Here is a 19,050-nt window from a genome sequence, read left to right as displayed (position 1 = left end):
AGGAATGAGGCGATGTTCTTTGCGGGGGCATGGATGGAGCTGGAAGCTGCTATCCTTAGCAAACTAACACAGGAACAGAAAATGAAACACTGAATGTTCTCACTTATAAGTGGGAGCTGAATGATGAGAACACATGGACACATGGTAGTGAACAATACACACTGGGGCCTGTTGGTGGGGGTGCAGGGGGACAGAGAACATCAGGAAGAATAGCTAATGGATGCTGGGCTTAATACCTAGGTAATGAACTTATTTGTGCAGCAAACCACATGGCACATGTTTACCTGTGTAACAAACCTGCACATCCTGCACATGTACCCCAGAACTTAAAACTTGACGAAAAAAAAAAAAGAAAATGTGGTACATATATATATGTCATGGAATACTACTCAGCCATAGAAAAGAATAAAATCATGTTTTTTGCAACAATATGGGTGGAGCTGGAGGCCATTATCCTAAGTGAGATAACTCAAACAAAAAATCAGATACCACATGTTCTTACTTACAAGTGGAAGCTAAACAATGGGTACACACGGGTACAAAGAAACAGAAAAATATGAATCATATTTGAAAGAAAAGGCATTCAACAGAGACTACAGATTCAGATGTTAAAATTAGCAGAGAAGGATTTTAAAGCCACTATTATAACTATGCACAATATAGCAAGGAAAATATCTTTATTATAAATAAAAAAGCAGGAAAATTTGACAGAGTAACATGAACTGTAACAAACAACCAAAAGAAATTCTAGAGCTGAAAAACACAAAACTGAAATTTAAAAATATATATATCACTGGGTGAGATTAACAGCAGATTGGAGATAGAAGAATGTAAACTTGAAGGTAGATCAATAGATTATCCAAACTGAAGAATAGAGAGAAAAAAGATTGAACAAAATGCCAGAGCCTTAGGGACCTGTGGGACAATATGAAAAATTCTCACAAAGTGTCACTAGAGTTCCCAAAGGAGAGGAGTAAAACAGACTGGATCATACTTGAGTGCGTGTGTTTGTCAAACTCACTGAATGGTATATGTAAATTTGTGCATTTACAGTATGTATGTTTGATGACAGAAGAATAAAAGAGAAATAATAAAAAAAAGGATCCCTAGTTAATTGTATTCATGTTGAAGTGTTTAGAAGTGAAGTGTATTGATGCTTGCATTTACTTTGAAATTCATTAAAAAATAAAGTGGATTGATAGAGAGATGAGTAGAGGGATACATTTGTGGCAAACCAAGAATGGTAAAAGGTTGATTAAAGAATCTTGGTGGTAGGTACATGGCCTAATACTATGATTATTTCAATATTTCTATATTATGAAAATTTTAAAAATATTATGATGGAAAACTGTAAATTAGGTAATGTATTTGTAGTGCTTTTTGTCCAAAACTTGCCTCAAATAAATAATCCATGAAAAATTGCTTACAAGTCTATAAAGAGTTTCTATGAGGCTGGGTGTCGTGGTTTATGTCTGTAATTCCAGCACTTTGGGAGGCCGAGGCAATCGGATCAACTGAGGTCAGGAGTTCAAGACCAGCCTGGCCAACATGGCAGAACCATGTCTCTAGAAAAATATAAATATCAGCCGGGTGGGATAGCAGGCACCTGTAGTCCCAGCTACTCAGGAGGCTGAGGCAGGAGAATCACTTGAACCCAGGAGGTGGGGGTTGCAGTGAGCCGAGATCACACCACTGCACTCCAGCCTGGGTGACAAAGTGAGGTTCCATCTCAAAAAAAGAAAAAAAAAGTTTCTATGCATTAACTATTATTATTTAAGACACTTTTATTTTTCTTGGACAACTACAATAGTCTCCTAGCTAGTCTCTCTCTTTTCACTTTATCTCTAATTCATGATCTCCATTCAACAGCTAGAATGATATTATGAAAATGTAAATCTGGATCTGTTGTTTCCTTTGCTTAAAATGCATGAATGGCTTCTCTTGCTCTTAGAATAAAACTTAATCTCTTTACAGCCTGGAGTTCCTGTTACTTGTCCCACCATGCCCTTTCACACTTGCAGGCTTTGCACTTGCCTGGAATGTTCTTCCCCGAGTTTCTTAGTGGCTGACTAATTCTCATTCTTTAGCTCTATCTCATCATCCTTTTTTTTATTTCTTTAATGGCATTTATCACAGTTTGTAATTATCTGGTGTTTCTGTATTTCCTTATTGTCTGTCTTCAGAACTAGAGTTTCATAAAGGTAAAGATTTTTCATTCTCGCTCACTGTTGTCTTCCTAGAGCCCAAAATGTAGTGGGCTCTGATTAGACATTAGGGATCTTTTTCATACTATATCAAAGTTATTAAATTACAGAGCTGACATTCAAACTCAACTCTTCTCTGGGTTCTTTCACATATCAAATGAGTAGGGAGAAATTAGACTTCAAGATTTCTACCCTTCTGGAGTTTTTAGTCTAGAAAAGTTAGAATACAGAACCAGAGTAAGAACTGGTTCCAAGCTCCAGAAAACCCCCACGCTTCATTCTCCCACCATATCTTTCCTTGAAGATCCATGCTCATCATCAGTTAGGATTTATCATGTCCTCTTATCTCCCACATAGAGTCTGTCACTAAACCCTGTGTTATTCTACTTCTGATGTGTATCTCTGTTCCCCACTACTACTGTACCATACCAGGCTTTGTCATTTGTCAAGGCTACCACAACCAGTGGTCACCTTTCCTCCATGTTGCCTCTATTCTCTATGCTGCATTCAATGTAATCCTTGTGAAACACAAATCTCGCCATGTCATTTCCCCACTTCAAACCATATAACTTCCCTAGAATGCAGTCCAGGCTCATTAACATATCTCTCAAGGATCCTTAGGAGGCACCTCCCTCCCAACGCCTCCTTCTTTCTGGAAGCCCATCTCCTGTTACTCCTCTCCCTGAATTTCAACATTTCAGTTCCCCAAATGCTCTCTCCCTCTAAAATATTTCTTCTGCCCAGAACACTACTCCACTAGCTTCTTTGGCTGACTTCCTCCCACTTTGCCTTCCTTCCCCTCCACCTCTTTACCTTCTATGCCTCTATATTATTGCACATGTACATTTAGGAAAATCTCTTGACATCTTGGAACCTCACTATCTTCATCTACAAGATGGAGATAATAGTGGCTATCTCAATGGATTTCTGTGGTGCAGAGTACTTACCACAGTGTTTAGCTCAATGGTATGAATGTCAAGTTTTCCCCTCTGCCAGTGTTTTTTTTTTTTTTTTTTTTTTCTTAACGACTGTCCCCAGTCCTGACTATAATTGGAGATTTCAGCTGAATGCATTAAGGACACAACTCACTGAGCACCAGCCACTCATTTGCATTGGAAGAAGGAGGGGAGCAATCAAGAATAAAAGAAAATGCACAAAGATATGCTAAATGTGGTACTGCAAATGATGAGGCTGATCAGGCCTTTAAGACATTTCATTTTACAGCCTGAGATTGCAATAACAAGTGTGTACCAAGTTTCATGCTAAACCCTTATCTGTGAACTCACCATTCTGCCATTTTGATGGAAGGCTAGACTTGTTCCAAATAGAGGAGTGAACTACAGCCAATTTTTGATTAATGAAAGACAGCTGATCTCATGTGGAACTCCTCTGAGGGTCCTCCAAGGCCACATTTCTGTCACATGAACCATTTTAATGTCAGCTTCTCTGCTTCGGAGCTGAGCCTGAAAAGGAGCCATAAATTACTTTTGATCATGCATATGCTGTAAGCTGACTGGAGGAGATGGGATGCCAATCTGCCTCTTTTTTGGGGGAGCATGAGGAGACCAGATGTAACCCAAAGCATCCTGAAATTCTATTTTTAATCATCATCTTTTACTTGTCTTCTCATTGCTCTTTCTGGTTTCCCCTTTATCCTCCAGATTATAGCTGAGGAATAGGTAGTGTTGCTATGGAGGTTTGGGCCTGGATAAAATAAGGGCAGCAGGTACATAACTGTAATTAAGGACTCAGCTTCTACCTGGACCTTGATTTATTTATTCATCCAGTCAAGCAGGCATTTCATAAGTACCTATTGTCTTCACACCTATCCAGAGAGCACTAAACTCAAGGAAACTTTCTTTTGTTGGAAGAATTTCCAGCCATAGCTGTGTTTCAAAATTTCCTGTGGAGTTTAACAAAAATGCGTACTCTTGAGCCCAACTCTCCAAAGATCCTGATTTGGTATTTCTAGTGGGGTTCTTAGCACTCGCATTCAAATGTACAGCACAATTCCTTCCATTTCATTACCATTTGCCTATCATGAATGTCTTCCTCAAGCCTCACCCTCTCTAATTAGGCAAACTAAGTCAGGGCCTCTCTTCTACAAGAAATATCCATCCATTTGACAAACACGTACAAAGCCTGAGCCAGGTGCTCTGTGTAGACCACATAAAGATGAGCAATCCCGGCCCTGCCTCACGGTTTTAACAATGGTCTTCTAGAGACAATCATCTGCATGTAGAATATGCTGGCGGGGATTTTCAGACCAAGTTGAAGTAGTGATTTCAGGAAGATTTACAAAGTCAGGCAGTTTAGCTGCCACTTAATCTGATCCAGGGTAGAGCTGGCTTTTACCATGGTCTCGTGATTCAAGGGACTCAGACGATTTTTTCCTACTCCTTTTGGAAGTAGAAGCCTGGAACCTGGGCTTCCGTTTAAGCACAGAAATATGAACACGAGGACAGAACATGACCTTAGGAGACTCCTGGAGAATCTGAAAAACAGATCAGCAACTCCCACATAATCAGGAGTTAGCAGAAAGTGTTGGATAAGTTTAGAAAGATGATTAGTTCATGCATGATTTAAATGTTCTGCATAATTTTCATTATACAGTTTGAGTTTGAGATTATCCATGTCAAAATTTTCTCTTAGTCAGTCTGGAGCTGGTCATATTTCATTATTTAAAACATGTAATTCTGTATTATCCACCTCTAGAATGAGCTACTTACTGAGGGAAAAAAAAATCTATGTGATCTTGAGCCCAAGAGGTCTAAGTAAATTTGGGATCTAAGCCTTCCACGAACATAAGGTTTGAAGGTGATATTTTCTCAAGGGCACTTTCATTCCTATGGAAACAGAAAATCAGCAGAGATGCCAAGTTTGGTGTGCAGAAGATGAACAATAAATGACAGTAGAATTTAATTCTAAATGAAAAGGAAAAGATGGAGGAGAAGTTTCGAAGAGTATAGGCACTTAAACGATCTCAAGACTTGGAAAGGAATAACCAAACAAATGCCTGTTCGACTAAATGGAAATTTTAAATGAGTTGGAGAGAGTTTGAAAACATGTTTTTTTGCTTTGTTTTCCATACTACTCCATTCCACCCCCAGTCATTCCAAGGCAGTAATGGAATAACTTGATAAAGTAAGCAAGCCTTGCGTCACTGGAAAATAACACATTTCTGGCGAATGAATAACTGGCTAGATTATAAAATCAGAATACAGCCTTTTTTTCCCCCCTCTTAAGTCAAATGCTTTTGGAAACTGACCTGAGGCTATTTTTTATGATTCCACTGACAGACTTTAGGCTTTACCTGTTTTTCACTTGACTGTGATGCGATCTGATAGTATCACGTGGCTTAGGTGTGTCACAGGTTGCCTGCTGTGTACGTGGAGTCAGACACTCAGACTTCAGAGTCAGAAGTCAAGGTTCGTGAGACAAAACTCACTTCAATGTCTTGTGTTCTGAATGTCAGAACAATTAGAGATTAAATGGAAGGAAATTTGAGGCTAAAAAGAAACTAAAACTTGTGGTCACAAATGGAGAAGACTGAGTTTTACTTCTTGTATATCTCTTATTCCTTCATCTTGATCTCTCTCCCATGACTCTTCTGTGTCTCATGAACATACACACTAGATCAATTCCCTAATGTTCTTCCTTTATGAAAATAGTCATACCCAGCCTGCTTATGTAGGAGGAGGCTGAAAAAGATAGAATAGTAAAATTACATTTTGTTGCAGGAGGACTATAGCTCAGGGACATTTATTAATTGGAAACCAGAAATAACTAGAGGGAGAGTAGCATCACAGTAATGAGAGAAAAGTCTTCCAGGCCATACTCAGCCAAGAATGTATTTTCTCTTCTTCTTAAATCCAAAGTGGTCCATAAAACCACTCTCACTGAAGCTGCAGAGAACACTTTGACTAGAACATTTGGTGCAGGGAAGGAATAGGCATTCAATGAACTGGTTAACAGAAAATGTAACATTGGAGGAGCCTCTCATCTCCAACATTTCATGCATTTGCCTGGATTCGTAAAATTGGAAATAGGAAAATAAGTAACTAAGTAATCATATAATAGCTAACTGTGTTTGTGAAGCCAAGCGGAAAGTCTGAACTTGAAACAATTGGAGACTGAAGAATTGAAAGCTCTGAAACTACATATGCACTGTGAATTTAAGAAGAAACCAGTTTGACAGCAAACCAATATGAAACAGAGTTTGAAGTGGAAAGAGATGAGGCCCGAGGAGAAAAATGAAACCATGAGAATCTCTAGACAAAGGAAAAGACGGTTCCTAGCAAGGAAAGGCTGGTAGTGAGAACCAGAACTGTGGCTTTTCCTCGTGATCTTGCTTGGCTCATTCATTCACGTACGGATGTCCTCTCGCATCTCCAGATGGCAATCCCTTTAGCTCTATGATACCCAGCCCTCTCCTTGGCCTCTCAAAGAACACCTGGTGGATCTGGCTGCAGAACTCTTGCCAAATGATAGAAATCTGATAGTCTGTAACTTCAATTAAGTTGATCAGGTATGCATTTGTTTTCATAACATTGCCTGAGCCAAGTCCATTTTCATTTACATATTTTTCTTCCAACTAGACTGTGAGCTTAAGGGGGAAATCACTATGTCTTATTCATCCAGATATCCTCCAATGCACATAGTAGATGCTCAAAAAATGTTTTTGAATGAATAGACAAGGTTGCCGTTCAAACCAAGTGATTTCAAAGTGAATTGTTGAGAGTCACATATTCATTATGTATTTACTGAGTAACCAGGAGAAGAGCTTGGATTAAAGGAAGAGACATAAGCATGTCCAGCCTAAGGGGAAGTGCCATCGGAGATAGTTGATGCAGTGAAAATCCTAAAAGGTCCCCTCCAAAAATGGCTAGCTTTCTACGTCTTAAAGCAGCTGAGTCTATTTTTAGCAACTCTGAGGACTTGAATATCTACTATGATATAGCTACTACCCACTGGTCATAGTTAGTTCTATGAAAGTCACACAGAAAAAGTGAAATTCCTTTTCTATGTGACAGTTCTTCAAATGCATGCTCCCCTTTTCATATAATATGATTTCCAGACTTTTTACCATTTTGTCATTGTAATGCTTTTAGATTGACTAATTAGAAAATGGAAGCTTTAAGAGATCATAGAAGGTAAAAAATCTGAAAATTATGGTTGCAAAGTCTGGCAGGTAATGGAAGGGGACAAATTAATCACCTACATGTGAAGCACTGGGTTAGGTCTTTTTTGTACAGACTAAAATGCCACAGGGGTCTGAAGACATCCTGTGATGCCTTGTTCTCCTCCTCCGGTTCATTCCCCACTTACTTTCTTACAGCATTCTCATAAAAGAGAATCAGTCATCCTGAGGTCAGTCATCTTGCCCTTAAAATATATTAATTCTGTTTTGCTTTTCTTATTCTGTATTAAAATACTGATGAATAACGTGAAAGAGGCATTAGGATGAACTAAGTATTTCATAATCTTTAGAAATAAATGATACTTAAATGTGAGGCAACAGGCAGTAGTGAGTTGGCTCTATCTTTGCACATCATAAGTTGCCCAAACAACATTTCCTTTGTGGTAAATTGTAAAGAAAAAAATGCGAAAATTTTACTCTGTCATATGCTGCAGTTATGTGTACGTATCAAAGAAAAAGGAAGGGAGAAGTATAAAATCAATTTTTTTGCTTACATAAATAATTACACTAATAGTTTATGAAATAAGAAATTGCTCAAGAATGAAACCATTTCTTTCAGATATTAGAATCTGTTCAGAAATTATGTCTTTTCCTTGGACTTTTATCTGATTTCCAACTTGTCAAATCATGTATCTTTTAAACCACATGTTCTGTTTTTGTACGTTGGATAGTTTCAGAGTAGGCTCCATTTACCCCTTTCTGTATAGAATCAGGCACCTTACAGTTCCACTTTTGCCACGTCTTTCGTGCTTTATGTTGCACATTTTATGAATGGGAATTCATATTTTAGCATAAAAAGCTAAAGACTGGAGTGCAGTGACACGGTCTTGGCTCACTGTAACCTCCACCTCCCAGGTTCAAGTGATTCTCCTGCCTCAGCCTCCTGAGTAGCTGGGATTATAGGCACGCACCATCATGCCTAGCTATTTTTTTTTTTTTTTTTTTTTTTTTAGTAGAGAGAGGGTTTCACCATGTTTTCCAGGCTGGTCTTGAGCTTCTGACCTCAAGTGATCTGCTGCCTCAGCCTCCCCAAGTGATGGGATTACAGGCATGAGTCACCGTGCCCAGCCATCTTTTCCTCCTTAGGGTTTTGCTCTATATGTATAGACCTTGAGAAAGAGCATTCAAAATAGACTTTATCCATAATCAACATTTTAGGATCTTCTTTCCTCCATAAAGATCTTCAGCATCACTAGGCATCACAGTTCATTCCTCTTTTAAAGCAAAACGTAGCATAAACTAGACAAAACCCCCAAATAAGCTCTCCATTTCCTTCAGCTTTTGTAGCTCTAGCAGTGTAATCTATTGCTGGGCAATATATTCAAACCTCCCACTGATTATCAAAGCTGTTTAAATTCCATTCCATGAGTTTGTGTATGGCAAAGATGAAGCTGTTTGTTTAATTAAACAATTTCTCTAAAAATGCACACAGTATATTTTGAGAACATACTGAGACTTTGACCATGCTTCAACAAGGGCATTTTGCTGGCACACTTTTCAACATGTTATCCCTCTTGAGTTTTATTTCTATGTTACAAAATATCTCATCAATTGATATCTAGCATTTTGCATCTAATGCATTCTCATAACTTCTAGTTGGCTGTGGCTTATTTCATTGTATGCTTTCTTCTTCATGCTTCTGGACAAGCTTTGTTTTTATGGCCTTTAAAAAAACATGGCTGTTGTCAAACACTATATACGGAAATGGTTTCCTTGACAACCATAACCACAAGCGAGTCGTCTGCACCTCTTTCTCATTGCATGGTTTGTTTGGTTGCTAAAACACTTCAAAACATTTTTATTCAGAGTCAGGTATTAAATACTTGAATTTATAGAGCAAGCTGAAAGCCAAGCAGGTGATGCACTATCAGAACAGCTGTAAAGTGGTAAACTCTAATAATTTTCAAGTGTTAGAGTTCAGCCTTATGACACAGTCTCTAAAAGAACAAATGCTGAAATCTTGATATTTAAGATCCAAAATAAATGACTACCTCAAGGACACAAGTTAAAAAAATAAAGAGTGGCTAGAAGTGCCAAAGAAATGAAAAATATTGCTTAAATGGAAAGTGACACTGCAGTTTTATTCATCCATATAAAAGTTCCAAATACTAATTATTTAATAGGAAAGAGGTCAGCTTCAAGGTTATCAACAGAACAGCAGAATTTGGTCAAAAGTGCTCCTAATACTATGTCTCTTGAAAAATTAAGCACAATATATATGGAGTATTCATTTAAAATAGTCTTTGAAAATTTTCTTTGGTTAAATGTCTCATAGCTCATAAGATACAAAAAAATCTCTATTTCTGGGAACTTCTCAGGATAAAAATATTTTCCCAAATATCAATTTTTGACAAGGAAATGTACAGCTTGCATGGATTACAAAAAAATTAGAAAGATCAACAGGAGATTCTGTACAATGTGATAAGCATCCCAAGAAAAAATTACTAACAAGGTCATATCACTCCATACTGGTCTAGTCTCCTAATATCTGTCAAAGACAGGATATAATAAAAAACATGGTTTACTGTCCCCCCCACCCCATCTTGTCCAAAACCATGGGTAAGTTGGACATGTCTTTAGATTGGTTGGAATCAGAGTAATTTGACTGAAATAAATCTCATAAATAATCCTATTTGTGTTCATGCATGTTTATAGAAAACAATTGTGCAAAAATATGAACCTGGAAATTTAATCGAGAGAGGTAGCAGCAACTCTTATGAGAAATTGGAGCTCTGGGTCACCAGGTAGGTTGAGCAGCAGGTGAAAAAAAATTATACAGAGAGTTTTTACTTATAGAATTTTACTTAACAGCTCTGAAAGAGCCTGTGAGGTTAGGTACGAATTATGGCACGGGCAAGGCAGGCAGGCAGACAGGCAGAAGGAAGGAAGGAAGAAAGGAAGGAAGGAAGGGAGGGAGGGAGGGAGGAAGGAAGGAAGGAAGGAAGGAAGGAAGGAAGGAAGGAAGGAAGGAAGGAAGGAAGGAAGGAAGGGCAGGCAGGTGGGTGAAAAGAAAGAAAATGAAGAAAGAGATAAAGAGAAAACTTAGGCCAAGCTGCTCAGAGCGGGAGGGCAGTTATAGAACAACCAAAGTAAAATCAGGAAGTCAATGGAGGCCCCAGGTACCATTCTGAGGTGATTTTGAGAACAGTGTTAAAATGAAGCCAAAGAGATGCATCTAAGGCCTGGTCAAAAAAGAACCTCAGTTCCCCCATAGACCCAGATAATTCAAAAAGAGTTTAACTTTTTTCATATACTTCAATTCTTACCATAATGTTCTACAGGTATAGAATGTTGGGGCCCTTCCATTACTCCATGCATTGGGGAAGAACCAGAATTGTGAGAAGAGCTTTGGTGCCGCCACAACCATTCCTTGGCCCACCTCCAAGAAAAGGCAGGCTGGCCTCTGTTCAGGTGTTGTCTGTGCTTGCATTCCCAACATTCACATGAGGAATTATCAATGGGTTCCGGACATAGTCAGCCACAGAGCAGAGTGAATTCCAGGAGGTGTGTGTCAGGCAGGATCCCATCAAACTCATTGCTTTCAATACTTCAAAAGCTTGTTTTAGAAACACCATTATGCAGAATTGTCTGAAGGACAGAAAATCCAGACATTCCGCTGCATACTCTAAAATCTGTCTTTGGGTTGTTCCAGGCCAGCAGAGATTTTCATAACTAGACCGTCTCGTTTAGTTCTTCCCATCTTTTGATGACTTTTAAAAATGTGTATATTCATACCTTACTTTGTTCTGTAAAGCATTTAAGATAGGAATTTTTATTGAATTGAGCTGTGAATTTATGCCATCAGTCTTTATCTGAGGAACATCATAGAAAGCACTTCTGTGAAATGCCTGTCAAGATACTATTGAAAATGTGGCTTATTACATTTCAAAGTATGCTCCTTATGAAGACCCACTGGAAAAACTTCCCTCTTGCCTTCATACAAAGAAGCATTGAGCTTTTCTTCTAGCACTGGCTTGTTGTATCTTATAGAGACTGATTCACGTATTGGACCATGTTTTTCTCTATGCACAATGCCAGCTTGGTGTCCTTGCCCATCCACCATACAGAACCTCTCAGCATGCATTTTGTGGATTCACTTCCAGATTTACCCTTCTTTCTCTACCCCTATTTTTTCTGTATTCAAAAGTCTCCACTTTGTACATTTAAAAATTTTTTAATGTATATAGAACACTAAGTAAATATACTATGAGTTCAGAGTAGTGCCCCTCCTGCCAGAGGATGAAGAGAGGCAATATACCCCATTGGGGCTGGACATATATTCTACCCATTTAGATCCCGAGAGAAACTTGAGCCTCTCTTCTCATGGAGAAAGAGTAAAATCACAGACCACCACTACCTGTCAGACCACCTTCATCCACAGGAGGGTAACTTTTAGGGAAATCATTTTGGAGTGTCATGTAATACCAACCAATTTTCCTATAGACTTATAAGATTAAATACTCAGTACTTTTCAAAAATGAAAATAAGAAACAAAAGTTCATTATTAAACTGTAATGTTTACTTTATCCCTTGCATAGGATGAAAACAATCTACTCCCCTGAAGGGAAGTGCTGACTTCCTCTCTTGGCTCTGTAAGTCCTGTGGCAGTTGGTCCCTGCAGCAGAGAGAACTGAATGAGAAGACCCTTAGAGTAGCCAACTGACTATTATAGAATTCCTGGGAGAGCCATACCTCATTATCCACGTAGAACTGGCCCAGCTTATTCTAATTTCATTTGGCTCCAGGCAGAAACACTCTTCAATGTCTAAAACTTTGGATGGCTGTGAACTTCAGCTTTGCGCCTTAACTCTCCACTGGCCCTTTTCTTGACCCACTATTTTGCTCACTATATTTTTGCAATATATACTTGGCTTGGGCCACCAAAAAAACTCACCCCTACCTGGCCCACAGCTACTCCCCTGAACTCAGCTGAACAGCTCACCCTGGCTTTAAAACTGGAAGTCCCACATCCCTGGAAACTTCTCAGTCCTAGGCAAAGGAGGGATGATTGGTCACCCTACTCCCAGTCCACACTGATCATGCAGTAAATCACTGGCAGAATCAGAACCTTATTTATTTTATTCCTTTATATATTATTATATAGCACATATAATAATAACATATAAAGGACTATAACAATTATACATGTTATATAACATATATTACTAATTATATATGTTGATATGCATGTAATAAAATATACAGAATAGATAACTATATTATAAAGGAATAAAAATATGTATACAGATATATACATAAACAAAATTTACATATGCATATATATTTTACAGTATATAACTTCTTAAAAGACAACACTGTGAGCAAATTTCACAGAACTAAGTTATTTAACTGTGTAAGAACAACATGGCAATATCCATGGCAAAATTTTAATCTCATTCTTTTCCCCCGTGATCCTTCATGCTTTGGAAATGCCTCTGCTGCCTTTTACCACTGTGTGTTCAAGTAATAGGAATAAATGTCTAAAATTAGTCCAAAGAAAATGAGGTTAAGGAAGCATATCTGTTATCTAAAAATAAACTATGAATTCTAACCCCCCCCCCCCACAAATGATTTTAGGATTATCCAATTTTATCAAATCTCTCTCTCTCCTCCTTTCTTTAGTGTAAATAACAAGGGCTGCCAATAAATCTACCTCAGAGGACAAAGGAAAAACCAGAACTCTGCCAGGGAGACTTTACTTTACTAACCAGGTGACCAAATTTCTAAAACATCATTCCCGTAATCCCTGATCAACAGAAAGGAAGCTCTGGAAGCATGAATGGTCAGTACACACATCGTCAACAGGACTCACACACCACAAACTAGTCATTGATCCTTTTGACCCAATTTCAGAAAATATGTTTACATAGAGACACATATTTTTGCCATTTGCTTTTTGAACAACCAACAGGAAAATCTGTCCACATATGTCCATTATGATCCTCTCTAATGAAGACTATCTATATTGTTTAAACAAAAAGAAATTAATGCATGAGAATGCCAAAGTTCTGAGCTTTAAGTTTCTGTACTCAATATATTGAATAAAAGATATATGTAGTATACATTGGAATAGAAGGAGATTAACTCAGTGTGTCATCACACATCTAGTTCTGGAGGTGGTATAATCATTCTGTCATGTATGATGGATGCCTGGATAGATCTCAGGATTTTGAAAGTCTCAAGTTAAGCTTCTAGTTTATTCCTCTAAATCTCAAGGGCTTTAAATAAAAACAATCTCTTATATCTTCACTACAAGATTCAAGTGTGAAACGCTTCAGTAGGCCTCTGATTTAAATATGTTTGGTAACTAATTATGTGTCTACATTATCTGAATGTAGGAGATGGATGCTGACACTGCTTTAAAATAACAATAGGAAAGCTGGTTTCCAGTGGGAAAGCCCCTGTGATGGGAATGTCAATTTATTGCAGGCATTTGTGATAAAGAGAAAAGTCAGTCATTTTTCTTAAATGAAAACTAGAGTTAAACACAGTAAATCTGTTGGCAATGGAAATTAATAGTATACCAATTTAAAAGGAACTACACATTTTTTGAAAAGGAAGAAATCTTAGTTTTTAGAGCAGTTTTAGGTTGACAGCAAAATTGAGCAAAAGATACAGAGATTCCCAGAAGGTACAGAGATAACCCCTTCGCCACATATGCACAGCCTCCCCATTGTCAATATCCCCCACCTGAGTGGTACAGTTATGACAATTATGAACCTACACTGATACATCATTATCACTGAAAGACTATAGTTTATATTAGTGTTCACCTCAGAGGTGCACATTCTGTGAATTTTTCCTAATTTATAAAGACACGTATGCAACATTACAGTAGCATACAGAGTAGTTTCACTGTCTTAACATGGTAAAACCCCGTCTGTACTAAAAAAAATACAAAAAAGTAGCCAGGCGTGGTGGCTGGCGCCTGTAGTCCCAGCTGCTCGGGAGGCTGAGGCAGGAAAATGGCGTGAACCCAGGAGGCGGAGCTTGCAGTGAGCCGAGATCACGCCACTGCACTCCAGCCTGGGTGACAGAGTTAGACTCTGTCTCAAAAGAAAAAAAAAAAAAAGAAGGAAAGAAAAAAGAAAAAGAAAAAAACAATCTTATGTGCTCCACCTATTCATCTCTTCTCCCTCCCCCTGGCAACCACTGATCATTTACTGTCTCCATAGTTTTGCCATTTCTGGAATGTCATATAGTTGAAAACCTACAGTGTGTAGACTTTGCAGATAGACTTCTTTCATTTGGTGATATGCGCTGACATTTTCTCCAGGTCTTTTCGTGGCTTGATAGTCCGTTTCTTTGGAACCACACACATGTTTTAAAAATTGATATTCTTCTGTGACTTACAACTGTGGTTTCTGTGGTTAGATGTAGAGACTGAGTTTTACATGTTGGCAGATACATTTTGAAGTAGATAAGCCCTGGGTTTAGAGACAGCAGTCATGGGTTCAAGTTCCAGCTCTGTGATTTACTAGGATGGGAACTAGGAGAAGTCACTTAACCACTGAGGTTAGTAAAGGCTGAACATAAAGAGGCCCAGTTGTCCTTGAGGTAACCCAGCTTGAGCTTTCATCCAATAGGGGTACCCCAGAAGGGGTGTGTGACACACTGAGCCAGTCAAACCCTCTGTCTTACAAAGCTGGACCAGCAGATAAATACATATAAGAAATAGGGAGCCATTAAGTTTGAGGGGATTCAGAAGATAGATCACAGAGTTGCTCTTGAATCCTAAAATAAATTCAGTTCTATCCATATAGTGAAACAAAATGTAGTAAATAAAGTTCATTATTTGAGATAGGAAAGATTTTAACAATAGGGGTCACTCTCATAAGTAATTACATGTGGGAGGGGTAAGATATAAAGTAAATTATAAAGATATACACACAGAATTAGGCTACATCTGTAACTCATGATTTAATCTGATCCCACAGGATAATAAATAAAGGTAGCTAAGGAGATACTCCAACATTATTACCCATATTTATCTTTAAGTCTGGATTATGATTATACCATCCTGTGTTTCAGCAGAAAACTGATAAAACTCGCATACTGGGTAATTTGAGGAGAGTGTCTTAAGGGACTGTTTGTGAGGTATGGGTGAAGAATGGTACAGGTTCCTAGGATCAGCCCCATTAGCAGCCTAGGCCACAAGGGGCTGGAGGAGGGAGTGGGTTCCTGAACCTGTAAAGAGAGGGCTGCTGGACAGAGCTGTGCCCTTCAGTCAAGGCACACAGACAGCCAGCTACAACCCCACAGGAAGGAAGTCAGGTCCAACTTTACTCACACGGGCAAAACTCCAGCAGAAGTCAGAAGGCAAAGGGGCCTTTGGATGCAGCTCAGCAAGGTGGAGAAGGGTGGGTGCAGAGAGCAGACAGGGTGATCTAACCTTCCTCTTTATTCTTGTCTGAATGTTCTACACTTTCTCCAGGGAACATGTAGATCAAACATGTATTTCATAGCTTTAAGTTATTTTCTCCTTCGGTATTCCATTTTTGTCATTCATTGCAGAGGGTTGGATAAAAAATAAAATAGAGGCGTGGGTCAAAATAAAAGACTGAAAATAAGCAGAAGGGGATAAGAATGAGAAATTCTGGAAAAAGTAACAGAAGTGATTCTGGGGACCAAAAAAAGTCACATTTGGTGGCTAAAGCAAATGGGCCGCCAAGTCTCACTGTCCCAGCTCCACAGTGTTCTGCACATTAAAGACTAACCATAATAGAAATAATAGTCATTTCTAAGGGGATTTTTTCAAATGGACTTCCCTGAGTCTGCTTTGACATACAAATTAGCCTTAAATGAAAACACCATTTCAGAGTTGCCAAGGCCTTTTTCAGCATTCTAAAGTCATTTTGTCTTTTCATGTCTCTGATCTAAATGTATCTGCTTTCAAACCCAAAATGGTATTTTCTGTGCAAGTGTACCAAATTGAGTAGAACCTGCATCTGACAGATCTCACAGATGTGAGTAGTTTCAGTACAAGCAGATGTCATACCAAGCAAACCATTGTCACTGGATAAGTGCATGAGGTGAACTGAGGATAAATTCTGTGGTCGCCACTTCCTCAGAGCTCAAAGGCTAACACCCAGTTCATCAGAACGACCCACTGGGCTTCATGGACTCCTATGCTGATCCAGTAGAGGGCAGTGATGGTTCCAGGAGCGTGGCTGGCCCTATGCAAGGACTCCCCAATGAAGGCAGGACTCTAAGGCTTTATTCAAGCAAGACAGACAGAGTCACCTGAGTTTATTTCTCTCATCACACTGTGGTCTGTGGCTGTTCCCTTAGTAACCCTGCAGCTCCTGCCAGCAGTCATGGGAAAAGGAATTATGACCTTCATCTCCATCTGCAACCCTGAAAACAAAAGCCACAGCACCTATAGCTTCTGCAATATCAGATATATGGCGCAATTGTCTGGTGATATATTTCAGACCCAAGGCAGCCTCTGAGTGAGGTAGGCAGGGGGCTACTCCTTTCAAGGAGCAGCAAAGGAACCCATAGTTCCCAAAAAGGACATTTAAACCTCATCAAGAAGGGATCTGAAGTAGAAGACCATCAATGCTGATCCTTGAAAGGTCTGGAGCTCTTTAATTAAACAGACCTCCCCCTCACTTGACATTATAGTTAATGCAGGAGAGATGTGCTTAATTATGAACAAGCGAAAGTGTGTTTCACTTGCAAATATCAAATAAGCTGTGGAAATTATTTGCATGGATTATCAGTTGGTAGACACCTCAGAAGATTTCAAGTCTCTAGGAATTTCTAAAATAATTTATTTAAGTTATTTAAGTTACATATTGGGGGAGCACATTATGCAACAGTTTTCCCGGTGCTACTTAACTTTTCTACTAAGGAAAATAACTTTACTTGCATTGCACCATTTATATGCAATCAGGAGTTAGTCTTCCTTTCAATGGCATATAAAAATAGAAAGCATTATAAATGTTAGAGCTAGATGAGACTTTAGATATCACCGTTTTAAATTTGTTAAGCAATGGAACCCTTTTCAAGATAAACCTTATAGGCAACCTCAATATATCCAGAACAGATAAAAATATTCTATTAATATAAGTTTATTTTATAAGTTCACATTTCCGTTAAATATTATAAAGTCAATCACTAAGAACAAGGAAGTGTTTTTAGATGAATGAGATCTGAGTTCATGAATGACTTATAAACATACATCAGTTTTAGAATATAATTTATTTTGGTATTGTCTTTGCAATGACTTTTGTCAAGGATGACAGTGATTGCCACAGATAAATGACTGTAAATGGTAACAGATGTTTTTATAATAGCCTTTCTTGCAACCTTAGGGTATTCTTTAAATAAAACAAAGAAGTTTAATTCCAAAATCTGCACTGAAACAAGTTATTAACATTGGCAACATAGTAGTAAGCTGTAGTACCCAAAAAGTTAAAAGACATGTTTAAAAATTGTCGTAGAGACAGATAGCTGTGTCCTTGACAAAAATAAGTTCCTTTTCTCTCTGGGTTCACAGCTCAACCATATTTATCAGCCTTCCTGTGGTCATTTATCTAAGCTCCAGCTAGTGAAGTGTGAGTAGAACAGACATGCACCACTTACAGGCCTGGCACCTGCAAAGCCCCCACGGCAACCCTCCAACCCTTTGCTCAGCAACTGTACTGTGCTGGAAAGAACTGAGGATCTAGAGGAGGACAGGGCTGTAATATGGAAGGAGCTTGGTTTCTGAAGGACTAATGTAGCAGGCCACCTGCAGAGCGGGAACATCTTTAATAGGTTTGGAATAGCAAGAAATAAACTGGTCTTGTGTTAAACAACTAATTTTTGGGTCTTTGGTACAACAGCTAGCATTATTTACCCCTACTAATTATTATTATAGATATCATGGTTAAGATAAATATGAAAACAACATTCGAATCAAATGTTTGCTGAACCCCTAAAGCACTTGTCCAGAAACCACAGTTTGAAAAAACAGAGTTATGTTTGTTTTTGTTTGTTTGAGACAGAGTCTCACTCTGTTGCCCAGGATAGGATGCAGTGGTGCACTCTCAGCTCACTGCAACCTCCACCTCCTGAGTTCGAGCAATTCTCCTGTCTCAGCCTCCCAAGTAGCTGGGATTACAGGTGTGCACCACCATGCCCGGCTACTTTTTTGTATTTTTAGTAGAGATGGGTTTTCTCCATGTTGGCCAGGCTAGTCTGGAACTCCTAAACTCAGGTGATCTGCCCACCTTGGCCTCCCATAGTGCCGGGATTACAGGTATGAGCCACTGCACCCAGCGGAAAAACCAGTTTTGATCTAAACTTCTATATAGAGGCATGACTTCCTTGCTGCAGGGCAAAGTGAACTCTTACTCAAAGCCACCAAAAAGTTAGTAGGGCTTTCAGCAACTAGTAAGAATAATATGATCAAGATAACTTCTATTTTTTTTTGAGACGAAGTCTCGTTCTGTCACCCAGGCTGGAGTGCAATGGTGTGATCTCAGCTCACTGCAAACTTCATCTCCTGGGTTCAAGCAATTCTCCTACCTCAGCCTCTCTAGTAGCTGGGATTACAGGCAGCCACCACCACACCCAGCTAATTTTGGCATTTTTAGTAGACACAGGATTTCACTACGTTGGCCAGGCTGGTCGCAAACTCCTGACCTCAGGTGATCT

At 38.8% G+C, this 19,050-nt stretch overlaps 1 long non-coding RNA gene across 1 annotated transcript in view; it reads left to right on the top strand.

Annotated features, from left to right (window-relative positions):
* LOC104664439 overlaps nt 1-18,206 on the top strand; it is a 69,370-nt gene extending 51,164 nt beyond the window's left edge. Inside the window, exons 3-4 of the long non-coding RNA XR_748273.2 lie at nt 13,027-13,186; nt 17,909-18,206. This is a non-coding gene — a long non-coding RNA (uncharacterized LOC104664439). The remainder of the gene's footprint in view (nt 1-13,026; nt 13,187-17,908) is intronic.
* Nucleotides 18,207-19,050: the final 844 nt, after the last annotated feature.

This window comes from Rhinopithecus roxellana, chromosome 8 (assembly GCF_007565055.1).
Source record: "Rhinopithecus roxellana isolate Shanxi Qingling chromosome 8, ASM756505v1, whole genome shotgun sequence".
NCBI lineage: Eukaryota > Metazoa > Chordata > Mammalia > Primates > Cercopithecidae > Rhinopithecus > Rhinopithecus roxellana.
This window is presented reverse-complemented; position numbering and strand designations above follow the sequence as displayed.